The sequence below is a fragment of the Equus asinus genome, chromosome 26 (assembly GCF_041296235.1).
Source record: "Equus asinus isolate D_3611 breed Donkey chromosome 26, EquAss-T2T_v2, whole genome shotgun sequence".
NCBI classification, from domain to species: domain Eukaryota; kingdom Metazoa; phylum Chordata; class Mammalia; order Perissodactyla; family Equidae; genus Equus; species Equus asinus.
In genome coordinates this window covers 12925541-12951379 of record NC_091815.1, presented here as the reverse complement: position 1 = coordinate 12951379, position 25839 = coordinate 12925541, and the positions used below count along the sequence as shown (strand labels likewise).

Below are 25839 nucleotides of genomic sequence, written 5' to 3'. Positions count from 1 at the left end.
CTCTCTCAGTGTCACTTTCCTGGGTTTAAGAAAAAGATGTTGGAATAGATGGTGCTTTCCGCCTCTAATAACCATGAGTCTAATTTTTGAACTTCAGCTCTGCCATGCTCGGTGAGAAATCATGCCATGCTTCTTCATTAGTGAAGTATCGAACCCTAGGGCACAGCAGTTATGAACAGGGGCTGTGGGATAGACACCCGGGTTAAGTCCTGGCTCTGCCATTAACTTTTTGTCTGTGCCTTGATTTCTCTACCCCGGGGCTTTGGGTCGATTAAATGAGTTATGCGTGTATTACACTCACAAAAGTGTTTGGCCCCTAGTGCTTTATAAGTTTTGGTTATTATTAATATTACTGAGCCTTCGACGTGTGTGCCGAGCCTGTGCTAAGCACTGTGTCATCAGTGCGCAGTGGGAGACATATCAGACAGAAGCGTGTTCTCAGACTTCATGAGAGGAAGACCATTTCGCTGGGACCTTAAAAGTGAGTGAAAACAATAGCTCATATTTATTGAGTGCTTACTACGTTCAAGACATTGTTTAAAGTACTGTTAAACAACTCTATGCAGTAGACTATTGTCCTTCATTTGAAAGAAGAGGAGACAGCACAGAGAGGTGCCTAAAGTCCTGCAAGTGGGTAGGAATATTGGAAGCCAGTGGTAGCCGAATGCTCTGGTCCTCTTAAGGACCATGCTATATGAGGTGTGGCACATTTCCAGAACTTCTTCAGTTGACATGGAAACAGCTAAGGTTCTGTTTCCTTGTTTTTTACATGAGTGTATTCGGTTATGTCTTAATGAATTCCAGAATATGTGACAAAATCCTTTCCCAGGTAAACCACAGTGCCTGTCACTATCAGGGTTACCAGTGCTAAACAGCTTGTCTTAGTCGTAATCTTTCTTCATCATATCACCCTCTTGGTTCTCCCTCTCTGAATACCTGTTTTCTCAGCTTTCCTTTTACCTGTCCCCTAGATACAGGTTTTCCCTATTGTCTTCTCTCTGTGTTTATAGTATCTTTGAGATTCAATTTCACCTCCATCTGGATAACTTTAAAACAATCTCTCCAGCCTTAGCCTCTCTCAGTTTCCTGCTGGTAACTTTCACTAAGTATCGCACCACACCTCAAAGACAAGTCCACTGTTGTTATCCACCAAGTCAGTCCTCACCAAGGCTCCCCTATTTATTTTAATAGCATCTTCCTTCTTCCAGGTACCCAGATTCCCCCCTTGGGCTGCCCTCATATCTAGTCTGCTGTCAAGTGTTCTATTGATTAACATGATATCTCATCCTCTGAATTAAACTGTGGTTTAATTTCTGTTGCCTCCCTGGGTCATTCCTTCCTATGTTCTACCACTTCAACAACCCACATGCAATCCGTTTATCGAATTTGTCCTACAAATGACAGGGTAACTCTCCTCAAGTACACTGCTGATTAAGCCTTTAACAGAACTTTTCAAGAATTTCTCTAATTTTAGACTATTTTTCAGTATTTCTCTTTTATGGTTAGGCTGTCATGCACATATAAGGAATTCAGAAGGTACCAGAAGATCTTTACTCAGATATGAGTAGTTTATGTCAATCCACAAGGAACTCACAATCAACTGGAAATTCGGAGGGGTTTCCTCTCTTCTACCTAAGTTACCCTCTCCACACATGCCAGAGGTGGCTAAATTCTTTTGTTTTCTTTTTAAAGATTGGCACCTGAGCTAACATCTGTTGCCAGTCTTCTTTTTTTTCCTCCCCAAAGTCCTCCCAGTACATAGTTGTATATTCTTGTTGTGGGTGCTTCTGGTTCTGCTGTGTGGGATGCTGCCTCAGCATGGCTTGATGAGCGGTGCTAGGTCCATGCCCAGGATCTGAACTGTTGAAACCCTGGGCCATCGAAGTGGAGCACATGAACTTAACCACTCAGCCATGGGGCTGGCCCCCCAACTAAATTCTGTATCCTATATTGCCATCCCCTCTGGGTTGGCAAAGAAATCTCTTACCCTTTTACACTTTATCTCTTTCTTTCCCCTCTGGATGGATTAATGACCTAAACATTGAAAACAATGAAGAAAATATGGGAGAAGAGTTTTACAACCTTTGAGAGAGGGGAAAGAAACTATTTAGCAAGATATGAAAATGAAAAGCCATAGAGGGCAAGAAAAAAATTTAACTGCATCTAAATTAAAAACTTTGTTCTTATGAAAGGCACCATAAGTAACATTGAAGGACCTGGAAGAAGAAATTCTTCAATGTATATAATAGGCAAATGAGTGAAGGATATGAATTGGACATCTGTTAAAGAGAAGACTTGAATGGCCAAGAAACATGAAAAGACGTTCAACCTTAATGATAATTTGGGATGTGCAAAATAAAGCAAAAAAAGATAGTTTTTTCCTATAAGCTTGGTCTACCAGGTATTGAGACACACTATAAAGAGCTATAATAATTAAAAACATTTGATATTTGATATGTAAATCAAATAAATCAGTGGAAAATGATACTCCAGAGATCTGACATATACACAAGCATTTATGATAAAGGTAGCATTTCAAATTAAGGAAGAAAGAATGAACTATTCATTAAATTATTTTATGATGATTCGTTATCTATTTGGGAAAAAATATTTTAAACTCTACCCTCCCCCAACACAAGTATACCAATAATGCAGTATCATGACGTCCAGAGATAATAGTACCCCTAGGGGATTTCTGATGAGATGGCTGTAGTGTAGGATGGGCATGTGCTAATATAGCAACCCAGTTTTCCAGGATCATGGGGGAGTGAGGAAGGGAGAGCAATCTAAACAAATTTATGGGAATTTGGATACAGCATTGTGTCCAGAGAATTAAGAGCAATTTGTTGTTGCAAGAAGGAACAATGTGGGAACATTGTGAAGTTGAGTGAAGGGAGTTGAGGCTCACAAGGTGGGTAGGGTCCTGATCATGAATGTCGTTAGGTATCAAACTAAGTAGTTTTGATTTGATCCCTTAGCCAAGGTAAGTCAGTAAAAACTTTTTTTTTCTTTTTTTTTGCTCAAGGAAGATTAGCCCTGAGTTAACATCTGTGCCGGTCTTCCTCTATTTTGTATGTGGGTTGCCGCCACAGCATGCCTGACAAGTGGTGTAGGTCTGCACTGGGGATCCTGCGAACCTGGCATGCAGAAGTGTAGCATAGTGAACTTAATCACTACGCCATGGGGCTGGCCCCCCAATTTTATTTTTTTAATCAGTGAGGGGAAAATGACTGGTGTACGTTGGATGGAGTTAAATTGGAATCAGGGAAACTAGGAAAGATGAAAGGTTGACAAAGTATAATGTGAATGGAGAAAAGGTTATGTCATTCACTCAAATATTCAGTCAGTCCTTCTGAGGACTCATTTAGTGTCAGGTGCAGTGCTAGGTCCTGGAGATACAGCTGTGAATAAGACAAATACAGTCCAGGCTTCAGGTTGGGTACAGTGTAGTTCTGATGACAGGCAAATCAATAGGGATTTACTAGAGGCAGCATAACTTAATATTTTAATACAACTGACCATTTGACCTTAAGGTATGAGATCCTACATTCATGGGTTGCAAACAGAAATGTCCTCAGGGCATTAAATTAACAAATGAATGAAAGGGATAGGGATGATCCAATTTGGTGTGGTGAAACTCTGGGGAAACCAAGGTGGGTTTGTCCTGCCTAAAAATCTTCAAATTCAAATAATGATGATGGTTGATGATGACGATGATGATAATCAGATTTTGTGCAGGATTTTGGCCTATAGGACACTGATTTATTATGTGTATTTGGGAAATGGTTAGTTTAGAAGTGGCATAAAGTAAATCTTCAATAAATGTTAGCTGTTGTTCTTACTATTGTTTATACTTCCATGAACTGAGTGCTGTGATATGGGAGGAGGAGGCAAGCAAATGGATAAAATTCAGTTTGAGAAAATACAATTCATTGAATGGGCAATTTACATAAAATCATCTCAACAAAACCCAAAGTGCTCAAAGCGAATTTGAATTGTCAGTTTGCCAAATTCACCAGATTTGTGGAGTGTAGCTTTAATACTTCAATAGGTATGTTATATAGCTTTGTCAGGCATGTTTACTTTTGGTCATGGAGTAACTTTTCTGTTTATATTGATATTTTGTGAATCTTTTAACATGTCATTTCCTGTTTTGTTGAACTTTGGAATTTTTAAGGATTTCTGAGCCAAGTTTTCAGATAGCGTATTGTACTAGTTAGGATTACATATGGCTTTAGACTTTTATTTTCCTCCCACAAATCCAGGTGTTGACTTCTAGGGCTAGTTTTGATACTGGCCCTGATATCAGTTTCCCTACATTAAACCAAGCATATATGGGGTTAAAAGCAAAGCACTTATTCCCTGCTTACTCCCTGGCTTCCTGGCACCAGAATCCGCCATCACTGATTGAGGCAGACAACCAAGGACAGCCACCTGCATTCCTTATCATCTCTTTCTCCTCCCTGCAAACAGCTTCCTGAGGCTGAATGCAGGCTGGTGAGAAAGCTCCAACCAGCAAGGCCACTGACTCCCCCCACCCACAAGCAGACACATTCCTTGCAACCTTTAAAAACCCCTTGCCTCTGATCTTTTGGGGCGATGAGATGAAACAAGATGAATTTGAGGGCTCAGTCTCAACTCCCAGCTTGACGTCACCCAAAATAGAATCCTTTCCTTGCCATAAGCCTGGCATTCCAGTTTTTATTTGTCCCCTCTTGTGTGGCGGGTAAAGAACCTATGTTTGTAGCCAGTAACAGTTTGGGGGTCCCCATAGAGCCTGTAGGGGGTTAGGGAGAATTCCCCCATACCCATTTCCCTCTGGTTCTTATGGCTGGTCAAAAAATTTAAAAGGCAGGGGGCCGGCCCCCTGTCCAAGTGGTTAAGTTTGCGTGCTCTGTTGGGGTGGTCCAGGGTTTTCTGGTTCAGATCCTAGATGTGGACGTGGCACTGCTCATAAAGCCATGCTGAGGTGGCGTCCCACATGCCACAACTAGAAAGACCCACAGCTAGAAGTATACAACTATGTACCAGGGGGCTTTGGGGAGAAAAAAGGAAAAATAAAATCTTTTAAAAAACATTAAAAAGGCAGGTTAGCAGGAGGAAGTAAAACAAAGTTTAATAACGTGTACATGGGAGAAACCCAGGAAAACTGAACAACTTGCCAGAATGGCCAAAGGTGTCACCTTAAATATCATCTTCAGCTAAAGGCAAAGGAGGATGTTGGGGGTATCCGTTTGGGACTTCAAAGGGGAGGAAGACAATTCACATGGAAATGGAAAGCAAATGTTTGTTAGACATCTGTTTGCTGGGCCCCCTATAGAGAATGTGGCCCAAGAGACAGAATTTTGATAAGATGAGCTTATTGGTGCCTTTCTTATCACACCTATTTTCCCTTATACTATAGTTATCTCATGGTATTAGCTGCTTCCTGGATCAGGCCTTCTATGTTAAATCCTTTTAGGCAGTTTGGGGGAAGGTGAAATGTTCTTCCTGAGTCTTCTGAATCTTTATTGTCTTCAGCTCAAAATAATCTGCATAACAGAGTGGCATATGCTGGGGCAGCCTGCTTTGAACCCCATCAGGACATTTGGCCTGTTCTCAGTTTACTTCCACTAGGCTTGTGGCCTTGTGGTTAACCCTCCCAGGCATCCTTAAGCCTGTGTGAATAATTTTACTCTTCCTCTTGGAATACTGTAGCACATTGCATACAGTTTGACAGAGATCAACTTCTCCTCATGAATAACCAACATTTCAGCATAGGGTAAGGGATGGAAGGAAGTGAAACTACTGTTGCCTGAAATAAAGAGTCTAGGTGATATTAGAGAAGGAGTTTATTCAATAATCAGCATGAGGAGTTCAGACCCCAGGAAAACTGTTCAAGAGAGTGCTCTGATGGAACTGCTCTGAGGGGTATGAGATTAAGTGCAGTTTATGTCTCTTTCACAAACAGTGTACATGCAGGGAAGAGGAAAAAAACCCCTTACAGCTAGAGTTCACATATCTTAACAAAAGGGATAGAGCACATCGCGGCTTTTCTCTAGATTATATAATAAAGGTAACATAAACAAGAATTTCTTGATTATATATCAAACAAGTTCAGAGATACTGACATTATCTATGTGGGGAGGGAGGCAAGGACCAGGGTCATTAATTATTCCCTCAATCTCTAAGATGCAGCTGGGAGATGTGAGAGTGAGGTACCCCTTTCTCTTTTCCTGATGTGGATCTGTCCAGCTGGCATCTTCAGTCATGAGGTGTGGGGTTGCAAGGTCATTTTAACACAGGCTGAAGATGGCCTGCACAGCTGTTTCACAGTGCAGCACAGACGTTATTGTACTGACTTAAAGCCCATGAAATTTTCTTGCTAGATTTACCTATTATACTACGGAGAGAGGTCCCAAAAATCTGTCCACAATGCTGAATAATTTCCCTTTGAGCATGTACATTGAAAAACAAAAAGAAAAGGATCACTTAAAGGTGAAGCCAAAGGCTTTGTTTAAATAAAAACAATGAAAAAATGACCCAAACTTTGGTATAACAAACACATTATTGCTAATCGCTAAATAGAACAATTGTGGCACACAGGAGGGGCTCAGAAATATTTATTTAATAAGTGAATGAACGAAATATTCTGTTTCCAACATCTGTGTAGAAGGCAAATGTTATATTTTTGCAGTAGGCAAACTGAGGACTAACCACATTTTTGTGCATTTATGGTTTAAATTTTAACATCACAAAAACAATGGGGAAAATGAATTAAAAATTCACTGGATGCAAAAAGTAGAGGAAACATCCCCAAATTCTGCAGGCAGGGAAAAACCCAGAGGAAAACACTTAAGGAAAACAAAATTACTCTACAGAGCACCAAATTCTTAAATCACTTGTTGTTATTGCTGCCTTTTTCTTTTTAACCAGATGATTATTTTAATCAAATTGCCATGTTGATCAACTTGCTTTTGGTTAAAGTATTTTCTTCTAATGTCACCTGGGACTTTTCTTTGCAGCACCTGAAGCAGATTGTCGACGAAAATAATCCATAACCAATCTATAGATGAAAATTTGGGTGAGTTTATTCTGAGCTTAAATCTGAGGATTATAACCCGGGAGAGTCTTTCCACAAAGGAACAGATCACTCCAAAGAGTTGGGGGGGGGGTATACAGGGTCATTATATACCCTCAAAGAGAATGTTTCACATATGATTGGAATGTCCCTTTTACAATAGTCGCGAGACTGCTCTGTTGGCACAGCGATTGATGGAAATAGCAGGTAGGTCTTCTGTCTCGGTGAACACAGCAGGTGGCAGTCTGTTGTCTCCAGCTGGGTGGTCACAGGTGAGCTGGGAGGTGAGTGCAGCAATCAGTTCCTAGCCTAAGGAAAAATGCTAATGTGGGGGGAAGTTGCATCTTTATCTCAAGGGCCTTTGTTCTGGCCATAGGAAATGTCTAAGCAGATATGCAATGCGTGCTCAATAGCCAGTCAGGCCCTTTTGGAGGAAAAAAAAGAAATCAGGGTGAATTAGATTTATACCAAATGGCTTCCTCATATACTCCAATATATCCTATTACTTGCCATTTTTATTTGTCAAGATGTACAGGCCAGGAGGGCGGAGAGTATCTCAGTACCTGGAAGTGGCCTAGCCTGTTGGAGCTAAGAGTTTGCAGGAAGTCACAGAGTCTCAAAGGCGAGGCTGAAAGGGAAGTAGTGGCCAGGTCATGAAACTCCTTATTAGGCATTCTAGTAAGTTCTGGCTTTTCCTTGCAGGTGACAATTGGGAGTTAAGTACTTCTAAAAGTTCACTCTAATGTTGCTTCTCTGAGAGCAGAGACTGCATTTGTGCTTTTGCACAGCTGTGTCACAGGGCTCAATACACAGGGCCTGGTCTATGTTGGGCTCTCACGTTATGAGGTATTTTTAAAAAGCATAAAGGACTCAAGTGGATATTCCTTGAAGCCAAGCTTAATATTGTTGATGCAAATAATCCGTAACCAATCTATAAATCAAAATTGGGGTGAGTTTATTATGAGCCAGAATTTGAGGGCCATATAGCCCAGGAGAGTCCTTCCACAAAGGAATGGCGCACTCCACAGAAGTAGGGGTGCACAGAGTGGTTGTGTACCACCAGAAAATATGTGTCATATTTGATGCGGGGTCGGTGAGCCGAGGAGTCGAAAGAAAGATTTCTTAGACTCTCAAGATCTGGCAGTAGTGCTCTTTTATTTAGAGAATAGTGTGGAATAGCATGGGGACAGGACCCACGGGCAGTCAGAGCTCCTGCTGCTGCTGCTGCCCCGAGTTGAGGGTTAGGGCTAAATTTAAGGCATAGGTATGTGAGTCATCTCTTTACAAGACAAAGGAAAAAAAAGTTAAAATGGTACCAGTGCCGGTAGGGTCCGGCCATGGGGCGGCCCCACAACTTTTAGATAAGAATCAAACCGGATTGAGTAAATGGCAGAAGTCACCGCTCAAATATTATCTTCAGCTAAAGACAAAGGAGGATTTTGGGGTGGGGGGTTAGTTACATGAGGTTGCCAGACAGTAAACAACTTAAGTTCTTGCCTTCCCCATTAAGGGTTTCCAGAGATAAAGCCATCCCCCCTTCCTCCTGGCGCAGAGAGGGAGGCATGGAGATTTCCTTCACAAATGCAATTGTCTCTGATCAAAGGGCAAACAAATTCCACTCCTCGGAGCCTGCTTCTTATCTGTAGTTTTAAAAGTAACCAGCCTAAAAATCCTCATCATAAACTGTTTTAAAATTAAGCAGCCTAAAAATCCTCATCAATATTGATGCGGGGTCGGTGAGCTGAGGAGTCGAAAGAAAGATTTCTTAGACTCTCAAGATCTGGCAGTAGTGCTCTTTTATTTAGAGAATAGTGTGGAATAGCATGGGGACAGGGCCCATGGGCAGGCAGAGCAGCTGCTGCTGCCCCCGCTGGCATGGGGACAGGACCCATGGGCAGGCAGAGCTGGTGCGTGGGGACAGGACCCATGGGCGGTCAGAGCTCCTGCTGCTGCCCCGAGTTGAGGGTTAGGGCTAATTTTCTAAGGCATGGGTACGGGACTTATTTTTACTGGAGAAAAGAAAAGATGATGTAAAAAGTCATTAAATGATTTCAGTGCAGATGGGGTCTGGTTATTGTGCGGTCATATAACTTTAGATACGAATCTGGCCATACAGATCGGCATGTAGGTGAGGATGCCCTGGGCTTCGCTCCCTGGGGCGGTCCTAATTCATACCATAAAAAAAGTCCACTGGGTCGTATAGTTTGGCATGTAGGCCAGGTCACCTTGGGCTTCTCTAGCTGGGGCAGCCTTAATCCACATCAATATGATTGAAATGCCCCTTTTACAATAGTGATGAGATTGCCCTGTCATGACTGGTGGACACAGAAAGTAGCAGGTGTGTTGTCTTGAGCTGGGTGGTGACAAGTGGGTGCAGCAATCAATTCCTAGTCTAGGGAGAGATGCTTATCCTTAAGGAAATGCCAATGCACCAGGAGGTGCATCTTTATCTCAAGGGCATTTTTTCTTGTCTTTGGGACATAGCCGATGCTTAAAGCAGATATACAATGTATGCTCAATGGCCACCTCAGGCCCTTTTGGGAAAAAACAAGGTTAGGCCAAATTAGTTTTGCACCAAATGGCTTCCTCATATACTCCAATATCCTATTGCTTGCCATTTATTTATCAATATAAAGAATCTGAAGTAAGAGAGTTTTCAAGAAAAAAAGGATTGGCCAACGATGTTTGATGCCTTAGGGAGGAAGTTTAACTATACGATTAGGCAATTTAGAGGCTGATTTGTTGACCTTTGTCAGTGACATCTAAATGATGGAATGGGACCAGAGGCAAGACTGACTGGAGTTAGGGAAAGAACCTGAAGCAAGGAAGTGAACGTGTCTGGCAGAATGTATTTTGGAAGCAGCTTGATGGAGGAGGCACAGGAAAGGTCACCACCTAGTGTGAATTCAAGGTACTGAGAGAAAAAATAAAGCCAAGAATAGCTGATTTGAACTTTGAATTACTGGGAAGAAAAAAAAAAGCAGAGAAATCAGTTTAGGTCCAACCTTATCTTGGTTTGCTCTGCTCTCTTAGCCTCCAAACTCCTCCAACACTTCCAGCTCCCAAAATATTCCCCTCAACTACCTCAGAGCACCTGGTACTGCCCAAATGCACTGGCTTGGCTATCAGTGCCTCTGACCCCAAGCAGACAGCAGAGGACCAATCTACAGTCATAACTCATTAACATGACCTCCCATGATTTCATCTGCCCACCAAGTCTCTTCCTTGTGCTTTATCTTCATTTGTTGGTAAGGTGTGATCTCTGTTGAAATCAAGTCAGAAACACGGGCTTTCCCTCTGCCTGCACCTCTGCCATTAACATGCCTAATTAAACCTTACTTCCACCTGCTTTATGTTCCTCTAGGCATTTTCCTCTTCTTAGAGTTTGACCTCAGGCAATTTAGCTCATCTCTCTGGGCTTCAGTGTCCTCATATGTATCACAGGTATGAGTAATATATATCCACGTAGGGCTATTGCAAGACTTAAGTAATATAATGTGTGAGAGATCAATTCGTTGGGTTTGTCACATAAATTTGTAGCAATTTTTTTAAATAGAAAGGGGCACATGTGGATCCCTCTGAATTCAGATGAATTAATATGAAAGAACTGTCAAGCATGTGTTATGTTTTTCAGACCTGGAGTATATAAAAACCTTCTCCCACACATTTGGGAAGGTAAAAAGTCCTAGAATTGTGAAGAAAACTCCAATGGCCTGCAATTTCCTCATCTGTAAAATGGAGGGTTTGGTTATCTCAAGGACTGTTTCAAGGATAAGATGAATTAGCAAATGATCTAATGTCTATAATCCTTATTCAATATTAGTCTCTGGTCTCTTCTGCTCCCAATCTCAGTATTCCTTAGTCGAATGATATATCAAGCAATGTGGATCCTCTGTGAGCCTGACAAGCCTTCCATACTCACACATCCTGCAGTCTATAACATAATAGGATGGTAGTGACAAGCATGAGGTCAGAGATCAGACTGTCTGGGTCAGAGGCTTCCTCTATGGTCTAAATCTCTCTGTCCCTGGTGTCCTCTAAGTCTAAGTGGGGGTAAAATAGTACCTACTTTGTCAGGGTATTACAAAGATAAATAAGAAAATTGGATTCAGTTGGTGCTCAATGAATGGAAGCCAGGTTTTGAAGAGGTGGATTAGGTAAGGTGATCCAAGGGTGTATCTGGGGTGGAGCCCCACCTAGGGTGGAGCCATGTCTAGGGCTGTGTCTAAGGTGTGTCTAGGGTGGGCACCTCAGGGGTATATTATTGCTGCTCCAGAGCTCATCACTTTGTCACTCCAAAAGACCCTGGACTAGAGATTCAACATGTCTTCCAACGGTGAGTTTCTTTGGTGAGAGGCAACCTACCTTATGTACTAGTGCTTTCCGAGGGATTGAGCTTTCATTTTTTAAAAGTGCAGGTTTGTAGGCTGAGGACAGCTCATGTCACTGATGTAATTGTTTGTGGTTGCCGAACAGTGGAATTGGGTGCTAGGACTTTCTGAGAGGCTCAGGTATTTGAAAATGAAGTTTTGATTACATTAAAAGGGATATCTTGTCAATTGTATCTCAATAAAACTGGAATAAAAAAGAGAAATGAGAACAAACCTAAATAAATATCCAACAATATGGAACTCATTATAAAAAATATTTCTTATATTTTAGAGATATATATTGAAGTAGTTTTGGGTGAAACAGTATGTCTGGGATTCACTTCAGAGTAATGGGAAGGGGTGTCAAGGAGGTGAGTGGATGAAATAAGACTGGCTATGTAGTGCCATTTATTTGAGTCAGTGATAGGATCATCAGGTTCATTCCTCTCTTCTCTCTTACTTTTCATGCATGTTTAAAAGTTAACAGGGTAAAAAGTTAAAAAAAAACCTTCCCAAACCTAAAGAGCTATCCTGGAAGAATTGCTGAAGTGGTCCTGGGATTTTTTCCCCCCTGGTTCCCAAATGATTTGATATTCTGTGCAATTCAAAATAACTTGGAACTTTCCAAGCTTGGGGTATGAAAGAGACTTGACAATCTTGTTCTTTGAGAAGGTAGATATCACAAAATATCAGTGTTCTGGCTTTGATTTTTTTTTTTAGAAGAACCTTAACTGAGGAGAGAAGGCTCTGTGGTCTGCTCCAACTGTGTCTTATATCTTTTGGTGTTGTGCTCAATGAATAATATGTGACTCATTTGTCAGAGGCTCCTGAACTATGTATGGTGGACCCAGGAGTCCACTGCTCCCATCACCATCTCTGTCTCGAGGCAAAAATCTTCAACAGAGAGACTCCAAAGCAATGATGGCTCAATCACAGTGCCTGTAGGATGTGAAGTCCTCCAAGCAAGTGCTTTGGGAATGGCTTTCAGTCTTTCACCACTGAGTATTATATTTGCTGTGGGTCTTTCAAAAATGGCTTTTATTATGTTGAGGTACTTTCTTTCTGTTCCTAGTTTGTTGAGTGTTTTTATCCTGAATGGGTGTTGAAAATTGTCAAGTGCTTTTTCTGCATCAATTAAGATGATAATATGGTTTTTGTGCTTTTTGTTAATATGGTATGTTACATTGAAATTTTTGTATCTTAAACCATCCTTGCATTTCAGGTATAAATCCCACTTGGTCATGATGTATAAACACTTTAATGTGCTGTTGAATTTGGTTTGCTAGTATTTTGTTAAGGATTTTTGCATCAATATTTATCAGAGATATTGTTCTGTAGTTTTCTTATGATATTTTTGTCTACCTTTGTTATCAGGATAATGGAGGGTAAAACTCATAAAATGAGTTTGGAAGTATTCTCTTCTCTTCAATGTTTTGGAAGTATTTGAGAAGGATTGGCATTAATTTTTCTCAAAATGTTTGGTAGAATTCTCCAGTGAAGCCATCTTGTCCTAGGCTTTTCTTTACTGGGAGGTTTTTGATTACTGAGTCAGTCTTGTTATTAGTCTGTTCAGATTTTCTTTTTCTGCATGATTTAGTCTTGGTAGATTGAGTGTTTCCAGAAATTTTTCCATTTCTTCTAGGTTATCAAATATGTTGGTATACAGTTGTTATGAAACACAAATGCAGGTTCATTTACCTGATGCATTGTAGGCACAATAAGCGAAATGTCAGGCTTGTGGCAAGGAAAGAGGTTTACTATTGAAAGGCAGTCAGACAAGGACATGGGAGTTAGAACTCAGATTCACCTCCTTAAAGGGAAAAAGGGAGGGGTTTTTATCTGGGGTTTTAGGTAGGAAAGGGAGAGCATGTGCTGGAGTGTTAAGTAGGGGTAGCGGGAGCATAATGCATTGCTGGTTGGTACCTTCTCATCAGCCTGCATTTGGCCTTGAAGACTGAATTTCTTTTCCCTTGACTGGACTTTTCTGTTTAGTTTTCATCTTCAGCCTACATTTGGCCTTATGAAGCTGAATCTTGACATCTGGGTCTTGAGTTCCTGGGAAAGACAGCTCCTTCCTTTACTAAGGAGGGACATCAAAATCTGGTTAGTTTTAAACAATAGTTGATTATGCAAAGCTGGAGTTAGCAAAGCTTATCTCAAAGTTTTCTGCTCTAGGGGAGATTTTTTAACTTTTTCATTCTTGGTTTCACAATTGTTCGTAGTATTCTCTTGTACTCATTTTTATTTCCATGGTATTAGGTGTGATGCTCCCATTTCTGATTTTTATTTGAATCTTTCTTAGTTAATGTAGACAAGGATCTATCTATTTTGTTGATCCTTTAGAAAAACCAACTGCTAGTTTTGTTGATCTTTTCAGTTTTTTTCTATTCTCTACTTTTTAAAAAAATTTTATTTTTCCTTTTTCTCCCCAAAGCCCCCCAGTACATAGTTGTGTATTTTTAGTTGTGGGTCCTTCTAGTTGTGGCATGTGGGATGCCACCTCAGCATGGCCTGACAAGTGGTGCCATGTCCACCCCCAGGATCTGAACTGGCAAAACCCTTGGCTGCCAAAGCAGAGCACTCAAACTTAACCACTTGGGACATGGGGCCGGCCCCTTTATTCTCCATTTTTAAAAATCTTTAATCTTTATTATATCCTTCTGTCTTCTATTTGGATTTAGTTTGTTCTTTTTCTAATCACTTGAGGTCTAAGGTTAGGTTGTTGATTTGATATATTTTTTAACGTACTCACTTACAGCTAAAAAATTCTCTCTTAGCACTGCTTTCACTGCATCCCATAAGTTTTGGTGTTATGTTTTTTATTTTCACTTGTCATAAGGTATTTTCTAATTTCCATGGTGACTTGTTTGACCCATTGATTGTTCTAGGGTATGTTGATTGATTTCTACAGATGGGTAGATTTTCAGCTTCCTTTTGGCTATTAATTTCTAATTTCATTCCACTGTAATTGGAAATATACTTTGTGTGATTTCAATATTGAATTTTTTAAGACTGCTTTTGTGGCCTAATGTATGGTCTCTTCTAGAAAATGTTTCATGTGCACTTGAGAAGAATGTATATTCTTCATTTAGGTGGGGTGTTCTGTATATGTCTGGTATGTCTAATTAGTCTATACTTTTGTTCAAGTCCTCTATTTCCTTATTGATCTTCTGTTTGGTTGTTTTATCCATCATAGAAAGTGGGGCATTGATGTTCCTACTATTATTATGTTGTTCACTATTTCTACCTTCAATTTTGTCAATGTTGGCTTCATATATTTGAGAGGTCTGAGGTTTGGTCTGTCATACTTAAAATTATTGTATCTCTTTGGTAAATTGATCCTTTTGTCATTATATAATGTCTTAGTCTCATAACAGTTGTGACTTGAAGTATATTTTGCCTGATGTTAGTATAGCCACCTGTGCTTTCTTTTGGTTACTATTTGCATGGGATGTCTTCTTCCATCTTTTCACTCTTTGGCCTATATGTGTCCTTAGGTCCAAAATGAGTCTCTCATAGACAGTGTATAGTTAAACCTTGTTTTTTTGTTTTGTTCTTGTTTTTACCATTCTTGTAACCTCACTACAAAACCTTCCTACTGTTTTCAAGTGTCCTTTGATTGCTGTGTTGAAGGATATGTGCATTTTCAATTTGATTGTATATAATAAAATTACTTCCAAGGTGGTTCTAAGAACTTATACTTATACCAACCCTGCTTCTGATTTCCTATTTTCTTTATCGTTCTTCCCTACTCTAGTCCCATACATTTAAGTTGGTTACCAGATGGGTGTGAGCTGGTTTATTTGTATTTCTTCAATTACTAATGAGGCTGAGCATTTTTTCATCAGCCTTTTCTTTTATAATGTGTGACTTCTTATTAAACTAAAGAAATCCTTCCCTACCCTTGTTGCTAGTGCTGTTGAGTTGATTCCCTACCTTAGAGGTCATAAATCTCATTTTCTCCTCATAATTTTAAAGATAGGCCTTTAACCTATTAGTAATCTTATTATTGTAAATAGGTGTGAGGTGGGGTTCCACTTTTTAAAAATCTTTTATGAATGGTTAGTCAGTGAACAGTCTTTTCTTTTTCTAGATACTATCATTATTCCTCAATGCATTTCCCTTTCCATTTATATATTTTTCAGGATCTCCAGTCGAAGAAGATGGTCATAAGGAAGTTAAAGGAACAAAATGGAGAGGAGGAAAGGGAAAACAACGACATAAATTTACTACAGATGAATTGTATATTCTTAATCAGACATTTGAAGAGACTCCTTACCCTGATTTTACCACTCGAAAAGAACTGGCCAAACAACTGCGTTGTCAAGTATATATAATTGATGTAAATGAAATATTCAAAGCTTTGCATTCATATATCTTTTATTGACAAATATAAAATGTAAAGAATTCTGAAAAAGTTTCATAGTATTTCATCACACAGAACAAAGTGTTGACATCTGGTCACTTTTCTTATTTATGTCAGTGTGGGCATGAATATGTTATGTATGTGTTTTATGGAAAATAGACTATTGTGGATCAAGTTTGGAAGCAGAGACCAGTTAAGATTCTGTTGTAATTATCTAGGATAAGGACAATGATGGTTTGGATTAGGTTGCTGACTGTAGAAGTATAAAGAACTATTATTATTATTATTACTTTTGAGGAAGATTAGCCTTGAGCTAACATCTGCCACCAATCCTCCTCTTTTTGCTGAGGAAGATTGACCCTGAGCTAACATCGGTGCCCATCTTCCTCTACTTTATATGTGGGACGCCTGCCACAGCATGGCTTGACAAGCAGTGCATAGGTCCACACCCAGGATCTGAACCAGTGGATCCCAGGCCAACAAAGCAGAATGTGTGGATTTAACTGCTGCACCACTGGGCTGGCACCTAGAGAACTATTATTTTGAAGGTAGAGCCAATAGTTTGCTGAGAGGTCTTTGCATCTTCTCACTGTATATCCAATAAAGAGGGATCCAAAATTTTGGCCTAAGCAAGTGGAAGATTAGAGTTGCCTTTAAGATAGGGAGGCCTGGAATAGAGTGGTTTTATGCTAGAGGCATTAGGAGCTTTACTTTGGACATAATAAGTTCAGTATGCCAATTAAACCTCCAAGTGGAAATAGTAAGTAAATAGTTGAATATCCAAGTCTGAAGTGCAAGAGAAAGGACTTGGCTCAATAGTGTCCCATCACTTGGCACAATACATCACAGCTATAGCAGGTGCTTCATAACCATTTGCTGTGTGAACCAAATTTTGTCCAGGGAATCTCTCATATGATTGTTTTTAGAAATGATTGATAATAGCTCCATGAAATTTTATTAGAGCTGTACTTTTTGTGCCATACACACAATTAGGAAGATTTTCTTATTTCTCTTTGTCCTGTAATTTCCATAGATCTTTGAATTTATTGGTTGTTTGTTTGACAATAGGAGGAAATTATCTTGGTGGAAATAAGAAAGGGAATGCAAGAGTAGCTTTGGAGGATAAAAGTATAGGCAAATACTATGTAAGTAATTATGTCATCATATTATAAGAGTTTCATGAGTTGGAAACATTTCAAGAAAAATACAAGTTAATGATTTCATATAACTAAGTAGAAACTCTAAAAAAGGTAACAGCCAGGAAACAATAGAGACTGGTCAAATACTTAAAACATTTTTATACTGTATTTTCTTTACATTTCTGGATTCATGACCACTGGGTTTCTCAAGTTCAAACTGTTTTTTAGTCTTTTTTTTTTAATCCTCCAAACATGTCACAGGGATAGTTTTATAACATGAAGTTCACAGATATGGCCATTCAAATTGCCTTGCACTGAATTGAGCTGCATGTGCTTAGAGAGAGTGTCCGTGATGTGATCAGGAAGCAAACACAGTTGGGGGAGGATCAGGGCAGGCTGTTAGACTAGGGAAAGTGAGCACTTGTTTTCTGGTTGGGTCTTCGTGAAATCAACATTCGAACTGGCCCTATAATCTCTGACAAATTGACTCTTGTAACTCAGCTTTCTGTAAAATTATCTATGTTGTGGAGTTGTGAGGAAAAAATGAGAAAGTGTGTTTGGAGGTGTCAGGGTCACTGTGCGCAGTCAGAATTTTGCTTTAAACAATCATCATGAGGGGATCAGAGATCCGTTTAGCTTTAGTAATACTAATGGCCTAAAGCTATTCTGAACTGGGAGCCAGAGGGCAGTTCCAGGAGTGAGCAGATGGCAAAAGGCCCCCAGGTACTGTTGCTTAGGCTGCATGACTCTAACTGTCTACAGCAACCCTGGCTTATTAGGATGGATTGTCTACAAAAGCATTTTATCATTTCCAGCTCACCCAATGTCCTGGGGATTATGGGTTGGCATGTATAATTATCCTCATTTTAGGGAGGATGAACAATGGAGACTAGAGGTGTTAAAATGAAATGCTTAGAGACACATATACAATACAGTAAAGTTATGACTTAAACTCTTGCTTATGTATAACGTTTGAAAACAATGAATTTAAGAACATGATTTAGAATACATTGAGCCATGAATTCATTCTTATGCAGCAGCTTGAGTAATGGTTTAATGTAGGTTTGAATGTACAGAAGGGCCAGTGAAGACTTTGAAGGTGGTTGGAGTTTTGGAATTGTGTACAGTATGACTTCCATAATCACACGTGTAGCCCCAGGGAAGATTGCCTTTATTTTTGAGTACAAGGTCAGGAGGAAAGTCAGTGATAATGCTGAGACTAGGCTTAACTACAAAATTCTCTCCTACATTATGGAAATATACTGAGGAATATAACCAGATAAGTCAATTTGATAAAACACTACTCTTTTTTTCTCTTTAGAACTGGTTCCAGAATAAAAGAGCCCGACTGCCACCCAGAGAGAGACACAGAATGTTTGCTATTTGGAAACTACATGAATTCCCTGTTCAAGGTCGTTCATGTTTAAGCCTCCAGGATACTCAGGCAGAATCTCCCAACTACACCACTGAGCACAACTTCTCTTCTACTGAGGAGGCTGTACTGGGGAGAGCTGGCTATTCTTCTCTAGAGACACAGGAAATTCCCAGTCAACAGGATGGCCCAGGCGACACTATGGTCCCAGGCATTGTAAAGGAACCAAGCTGTACTTTGGAGTATCAAGGTGATACGAGAAGTAAACTTTGTCCTGCCTATCCATTTTCCAGCTACAAATCAGCACTCTTTTTTCATCCTCCTACATCTTCTGTGCAGTATTTTTAGAGGGATGGGCCTGAGAAAGAAGAAAGCCAGCATGCAAGGCCCTTCATTCTGCACCATATTTCTACTGTGCAGGGAGAGAGGCAACAGCAACAGGAGAAGAAGGCCCATTGTCATCACTCACTATTTCAAGGACAGCAGGCTAATGGTTGCAGATGTCCTTTACAGCAGCCTCAACAGCTTCAGGATTATCAAGAGAATCTGCTCTTCCAGGCTCAGTATCTAATGCACCTGAGTTGTGGGGATTTAGGGCAGCAGGTGCCTTCCCTTCCATCACAAGAGCAGAGGGGGTTTTCTCAAACTAATGGAGAGCCCCTGTGTTCTCAGCTGCAGCATACACCTCTACAAATGGTGGTCAAGTCTCGGCCAATGCCTCTTGGGCAAGGTATGCGTCAAGGAGCTGCCGAGGAATCCCATTCTGAAATGCAGCATCTTTGGGATGAGGGGTCTGCAAAGGTCCACTGCTGGGATCGAGATTGTGGCCACAGGAAATAATAACCATATAACATTCAATAGTAATCCACACAGCAGATCAAGGCGAACACCTCTCCAGAGCCTGAACATAAACACTGTCTTGAGGAAAGCTCCATGAGCTGTTGATCCCTTCTGGTTGGGCAGCAGTGTCCACCAGTGTTTTAGCCCCTGATCATACAGCTTATAGTGCCCTCTAGGGCTGGGCTAGAGGATGGAGCACAAAACCAACAAACACAAACATAGCAAGACAACCAGCAAACAGCAGTTGCCAAATTCAAAGCAATTTGTGCTTCAGAAGAAAGAGGCCCTTGCACAGTACCTGTTTCAGATATTGTCTGCCCCTCAGAGGGGAGATAGCCAACAAGAATCCGAAGGACCCCACTGCAGCAGCCTTTGGATGAGAGGCCTATGAGGCTGCTACTGCAATGTTCCTACACCATGGAGCCACCACAGTAGCCATATGTCCTGCAGCAGCCTCACTGAAGCCCTACTGTGAGAGACATCCAAACGTCAGCCAGGTCTCCATACATCTAAAAGGCAGTCCCTTTGTTGAGGCCACCCAAGTTTTCCCCACTTAAGGCAAGAACTTCAGTGGAGATGCAGGCCCAGCTGTTGCCCTTTGAAGAGCCCCAGGAGGATCCTGTGCTGGGTCAGGTGTGCAGCCCCCACCATCCCCCTTACCTGAGAGCTGCTGCCTGGGAACCCAGAGTGTTGTGACCAAGTCTCCTGTGGATGTGCATAAAGCAGATGTCACAAGATCTGAGAGTACCCAGTTGAGCATCTGAATGCTACATTATTTCATATGTACACAATTACCTCATCTGCCAGTAATGGCACCTGTATTTCTATACAATCCTTATTCTATTTTCCTTTTACTGTGTTGGCTGAAAACTGCAGTAATACATTGAATCAGCAGAGTGAGAGGTGACATCGTTGTCAGTATTTCCCAGTTTCATATTTAGTATGTGGCATTTACTATACTGCATATTATCAATTTCTGCAAAAGGAGTCCACTTATTTCTAATTTGTTCAGTTTCTTTATTTCTTCCCTCTCTATGGATTTTGAAGCACTTAAATGTTTTTTCATTGATTGCAATTATATAATTTTTTTTCTCTTGTAACTTGTTCCTGTGGTGATTTAAATAGATTTTTCTTATATCAAAGAATGTCGTGTTTTTGGAATAACCCAACTACGTCATGATGTATCCTTCTTATGTATTTTTGGGTTGTAGTTTCCAATATTTTGATTACAATCATAGCATCTATGTTCACAAAGGAGTGGGCCTCTAATCATTTTCTTTACTAGCACTATCTTTAGGGGTCTGGATCATGTTAAACCAGCCTTGGAATGAATTAGGTTTGCTACCTCTCTCACTATTCTCTAAAATCTTGTGTAAAAACTTATTCCTTCATTAAATGAATTTTCTAGTCAATCCGTCTGAGTCTGATGTTTTCTTTATGGGAAGATTTTTGACTACTAATTCCATATTTTAAATGATCATAGGACAACCATTTCTCCTTGAGTCATTTTTGCCAAGTTGAACTTTTCCAAGAATATGTCCATTTCATCTCTGTTCTCAAATTTATTGCTATAAAGTCATTGGAAATATCCTCTTAACTGATGTGCCTGGAGCATATGTAGTAATGTATATTGCATTTTACAATTTATATTTGTACTTTTTATTCTTTCTTTCTTTGGCAGAGGTTTGGAAAGACCCGGCCAGGCCAGCCCAGAGAAGCCTCAGGATGCAGACCTGTGCAGTGGATTACATCTTGTCACCTTGCCCATGAAGGCCTCTGTCAGGTCTGGTCCATTCCCATCAGTTGACAGTCTCCTCCAGGGGAACATCTGTTAAAGCGGAGAGGAATCCTCAGGTGCAAAAAGCCTCCCCTTTGCCTCTGGAGCAGGATTTAGCACCTGGAAATGGGAGTTGGGATTCACTCACTAGCAGTCTAGGTCAGATCTTAGGCTCTGAAGAAGGTCCAAGTGCTGTTTCTTGCTGGAGAGTTGGGACTCATTCCTTGGCCTGGCCAGTTTGTACTTTGTGCAAGTCAGGAGTCAGGAATTTGTGGCTGGCCCTAAACAAAGGACTTTGTACCCCTGAAGAGTTTCCCAGGGAGTCAGGTGCAGTCCTGTTGCTCCCCAACCAGCTCCAGTGGAGAACCAAGGTTGAAGAAGAAAAGAGTGTCAGGCAACTGGCCAGCTACAGAGGGGAGACTGCTGTGGGGATTCAGATAGTCCCCAGTCACTGAGGGGCCTCTCCTTAAAAGCCTTTATGTGTTCCAGGCAGGCAGGAGCCAAACTGTACCTTTGATACCTCTCTTGGCTGGGGCATGGGTGGAGGTCAGATGGCTGGTAGCTGTATGCAAAGTTTTTGGGTGAAAAGAGTATTAAACCTCTTAAAGTGTGTTATTACTTGTCTCAGATAAGATGTGGTCAAAATGAATTCCTATAGGAAATACCACAGGTATTTTTATCTCCTTACAAGTGCTTCATCTGGATCCTATATCTTAATTCACTTCAAGTCCTTGGTAGCCCATCACAACAGTGGTTGACATGGCAGAAACTACACTGAGTGGCAATTACTATTGTAGTAAGAGATGGGAGATAGTTACAGAATGAACAGAATATTCCTTTCATTTCCTCAAGAATAGGAGAAACCAACACAGTTTTTGAGGTACACCCCAAGGAAAAGTCCCATGAAGATTGTCTGCCTATCAGTATGTCCATTCTGCAATTTTTGAAAGTCAAACTGAGTTTTATAATCGCCTAGACAAAGACAGATAGATGGAAAGAAAGAATTGGGGAGCAAACATTTGCACAAAGGTTTATTCATTTCTTTCTACATTATACTCTATAATAAATATTTGAATTGCAGTTGCAAAATAAGCAAATACTTCTTTCTCATTGAAAATATTTAGCAAAAAGCATTGTAAAGTTCTTGAATGGTGGATAAAGTTGCCTCTCAGAACCACACCCTGACCTCTTTGGGGCATTGTCTGTCTCTCACTGAAAATGTTCTCAGCTGAAAAATGACACACCTGCTTTCAATAGAAAAGATCTGATCAAAAAAATCTGTGGAGAATGCATGAACGCTGCACAAATTACAAGGCCTCTCCAGGGCCTGGCCTGGTGGTGTAGCAGTTAAGTTCACGTGCTCTGCTTTAGCAGTCTGCGGTTCGCAGTTTTGGATTGCAGGCACGGACCTATACACTGCTCATCAAGCCATGCTGTGGTGGCATCCAACATACAAAATAGAGGGAGATTGGCACAGACCTTAGTTCAGGGATAATCTTCCTCAAGCAAAAAGAGGAAGGTTGGCAACAGATGTTAGCTCACGGCCAATCTTCCTCACAAAAAAAAAGCCTATCCAACATAAAATAAAATGGCCAAGCCAAGATAATTAAGAAACAAGAGAACTTGAACATAGTAAAGAACAACATGTTTATATATGTATAAACTAGAGAGCACAGAACCAAAGTCATATTTGGAAAGGCATTATGATAGATGCAAAATTACCTACTGTAATCTTTACTTTCACATCCTCTTAATCTGATTGCTTTGAAATCCTTTGTAAAGGCATTAAATATTTAATGAAATGATTAAATAGAAAGATATTTAAGAAATAGGTGGGCCACCCTAGGTCTTGATAAATCCTGTGTCTCTGGGATTTGCTAAATTGGCCAGCAGTCTCTGTGAAAGCTAGGTGACTCTCCCAATATGGATTTGATCAGCATTTCAAGTGATAAGTTCCCATCAACCTCTTCACTGTTTTCTTTTATAATAACAAAAGCCTAATTTATTTTCCAGAGTTTATGAAAGTTTAAATTATCACCATGATTGGAGGGATATGTTTTTGGAGGAGACCCAGTGATAAACTGGATCCAAGGACGGTGTCTTTTGAAAAGTGTTACTGTAATTTCAAGTTTAAGATGGCAACCAGGGGTACCACACATGAGTTGTTTACCTGAAGTGTTAAAGTTAACATTTTAGTTGGACAAAACACAAGGAATTCCTAACATTATATATTTAATTTTATCAAAATATGTCATTTATTCCACTGTACCAACTTCTATGATTTTATTCAAACTTTTAATTTTTTCATGATATTGTTTCATTTAGTTTCAGGAATTTTCCTAGGTTCTGTTCCTTCCTATTTTCTTTGCATGTAATGTCATGGATGTTCTGTAAACTCTTGCTTTGTATACTTCGATCATTGATTATCATCCTTTCTAAAATATATATTTATACCTATTTGTGTCCATAGTAGCATGGCTTAATCTGTGTCCCTAAAGTAAAAATATATAGTCATCATTGAATGTACAGACTTTCAACCTGGAATAAACAAAAACTATGTGCTCCCACCACAATCCTTCATGCTCCCTATCCCTTTTTTGTTTTCATCAGGCTCACTACAAAGAGAGCCCAGCAAAGGAGGATTGTTTTGAACCACAGTGAAAAGGATATCCTCCAATCATGGTTTGAACAGAACGCTTATCCTGGAATAGCTACCAGGGAACAACTGACCAAAGAAATTGACATTCTAGAACCTAGAATAACGGTTGGCATTAATTTCTATTTCATTCTCTCTCAGAATCAAAGTAACAAGAAAAGCTAGGCTAAACGTTTTTGAGCAATTCTCTTATATCAGGTATTTTGCCAAGAAATTTTTCCTGTTGTATAATGGAAAAATAACACAAATACAGAATTCTGTTTATAACTTTTACTAACAGTGGAAATATTGGTTGTGTGTATTCACTGATGGGGGAAGGATGATGTACTGGCTCAGGCTTTCTGCATAGGAGATAATGAAAGCAAATTTTGAGATTTACAGAATATAGTACAGAATTGGATGAGTATGATAATGATATGGTGCCTTTAGTTATTGGATTAAATACAGCAAAACAATAACATATAATTTAGAGAAAACTGTGGAGTAAGAATTCATGGAAATTGCCAATTCATAGGCTAATCTTTAGTTAATGTCTGAAGTGTGATTCATACACAAAAGAGTGTTGGAAGTAAAGTTCTGTATTGAATTATTTTGAATAAAATTGTTGATGTAAAAATGAAACAACTGCTGTTGTGATGAATTTCTCCTAATCATTAAAGAGATAGATGTATATAATTATACCAGGTGAAGCAGTATTTAAACTGATGAAGATAAGTAAAAATGTCTTTTTAGAGATAAATGAGTTCAGGGTTTTGTATGCATTATGTAGTCTCAGGTTAACAATTGGCTAGAATGACCTCAGTCTTGGAGGATGCTGAAAAGAAGAAATTTTTCTTATCTCTCTATGTATCTGTTCTGGATAGGGAAGACAGTATTTACTCAAACTCTGGTAATGAAAGTGATTCATGTGGAAACACCTGTCAGAGAGATTTGGCTGTCAGAGAGAGAGAGAGAGAGATAGACAGAGACAGAGAGAGGGATTTCTTTGAGGAGACATAGCAGTGTTTTGAACGAGGGAAATTTACTTTGGATACTATGAGAATGATCATAGAAGACATGCTAATTTGAGTGTGGATCAAGTGCTGTCCTGAACTTCTTGCTAATATTTGAGATAATAACATTCCTAGAATAATACGTGGCCTTTCTCTTATGGATAATACTCCACCAGCAGATGCCAAACCAGCGTTGTTCAATTGGATCAATGTTTGGAGTGATATAGACTGAGTTACATGACTCACACCTTCTTTTTCCCACTTAGATTTGGTTTGAAAACCACAGCTTAGATAGAGATGGCTGAGATCTGAATGCTCCTTAGGAGACTATCAAACCCAAGGATGGGATAAGCCTCATCTTAGGACTCATGGTAAGAAGTCAGCAGTCCAAATACAGTTCAGTAATAGATCTCCTTGAGAGGATAAACAACTCTGCATGTTGTGCCCAAATTTTCTGCAAACAACTGCACAGAACAGGAAAAAATAATAGTATGGTTGGGGCATCCTAGTGTCAAAGATATAAACATCATCCCACTGTTTGCTGGGAAAGGCAGGTTCTTAGCAAGAAAGCCTTTGGACTTTGTTTCTGCTGTTGCTAAGCAGTGCAGTGTCCTGCTCTTCTGTCACCTCAGGGGTTTTATCCAAGGGCCAAGAGTTGTTGATGAATTCCTCGGGGAAATAAGAGGGAGTGAAGGTTGTCAGAATGATATTTAGAAATCTCTGTTTTGAGGTTAAATGTGAAAGATCGCCTAAAAACCCTTTTTTCTTCTCGAGTTTTCCTTTACAATGCTTACCAAAAGAAGCCAGACAAAAGGAGACATCCATCACTGGATCACCAACTTGTTCAAGCCTTTGAGAGGAATTGATTTCCTGGTATCAGCACCAGGGAAGAACTAGCTAGACAAACAGACATTCCAGAACCCAGAATTCGGATAAGTTGTCTGTGGCACACAATTTTGTCCTCTCTGGAAGTGGTATGCCCCCTGAGATGTTGATGAAGAAATGAGGGCTATTTGGGGTTATCCCAGTGATCTAGCGTAAAAATATATAATGGGAAACACCTGACATTGTGAGTTTGAGTCTGGAAAAAGGACATATTTTCAAATCAAATTGGCAGGAGCATATGCATTTAGAACCAATAGTAGGACAAAAAGTGGAAAAAAGTGAAAGTTGATACTTATTTTGAGAACATACTCTGTGGCAGGGCTTCCAAACCCCGGCAGTACTATCATGTTTGGCTAATTAGTTCTCTGTTGTGAGGGCTTTC

At 40.0% G+C, this 25839-nt stretch overlaps 1 long non-coding RNA gene across 1 annotated transcript; it reads left to right on the top strand.

Moving 5' to 3' along the window:
- The first annotated feature begins 171 nt into the window (after positions 1–171).
- LOC139042216 (uncharacterized) lies at positions 172–24179 on the top strand. Its single transcript, XR_011498694.1, has 4 exons — positions 172–481; positions 7005–7063; positions 15576–15772; positions 18257–24179. It is a non-coding gene; the product is annotated as an uncharacterized lncRNA (long non-coding RNA).
- Positions 24180–25839: the final 1660 nt, after the last annotated feature.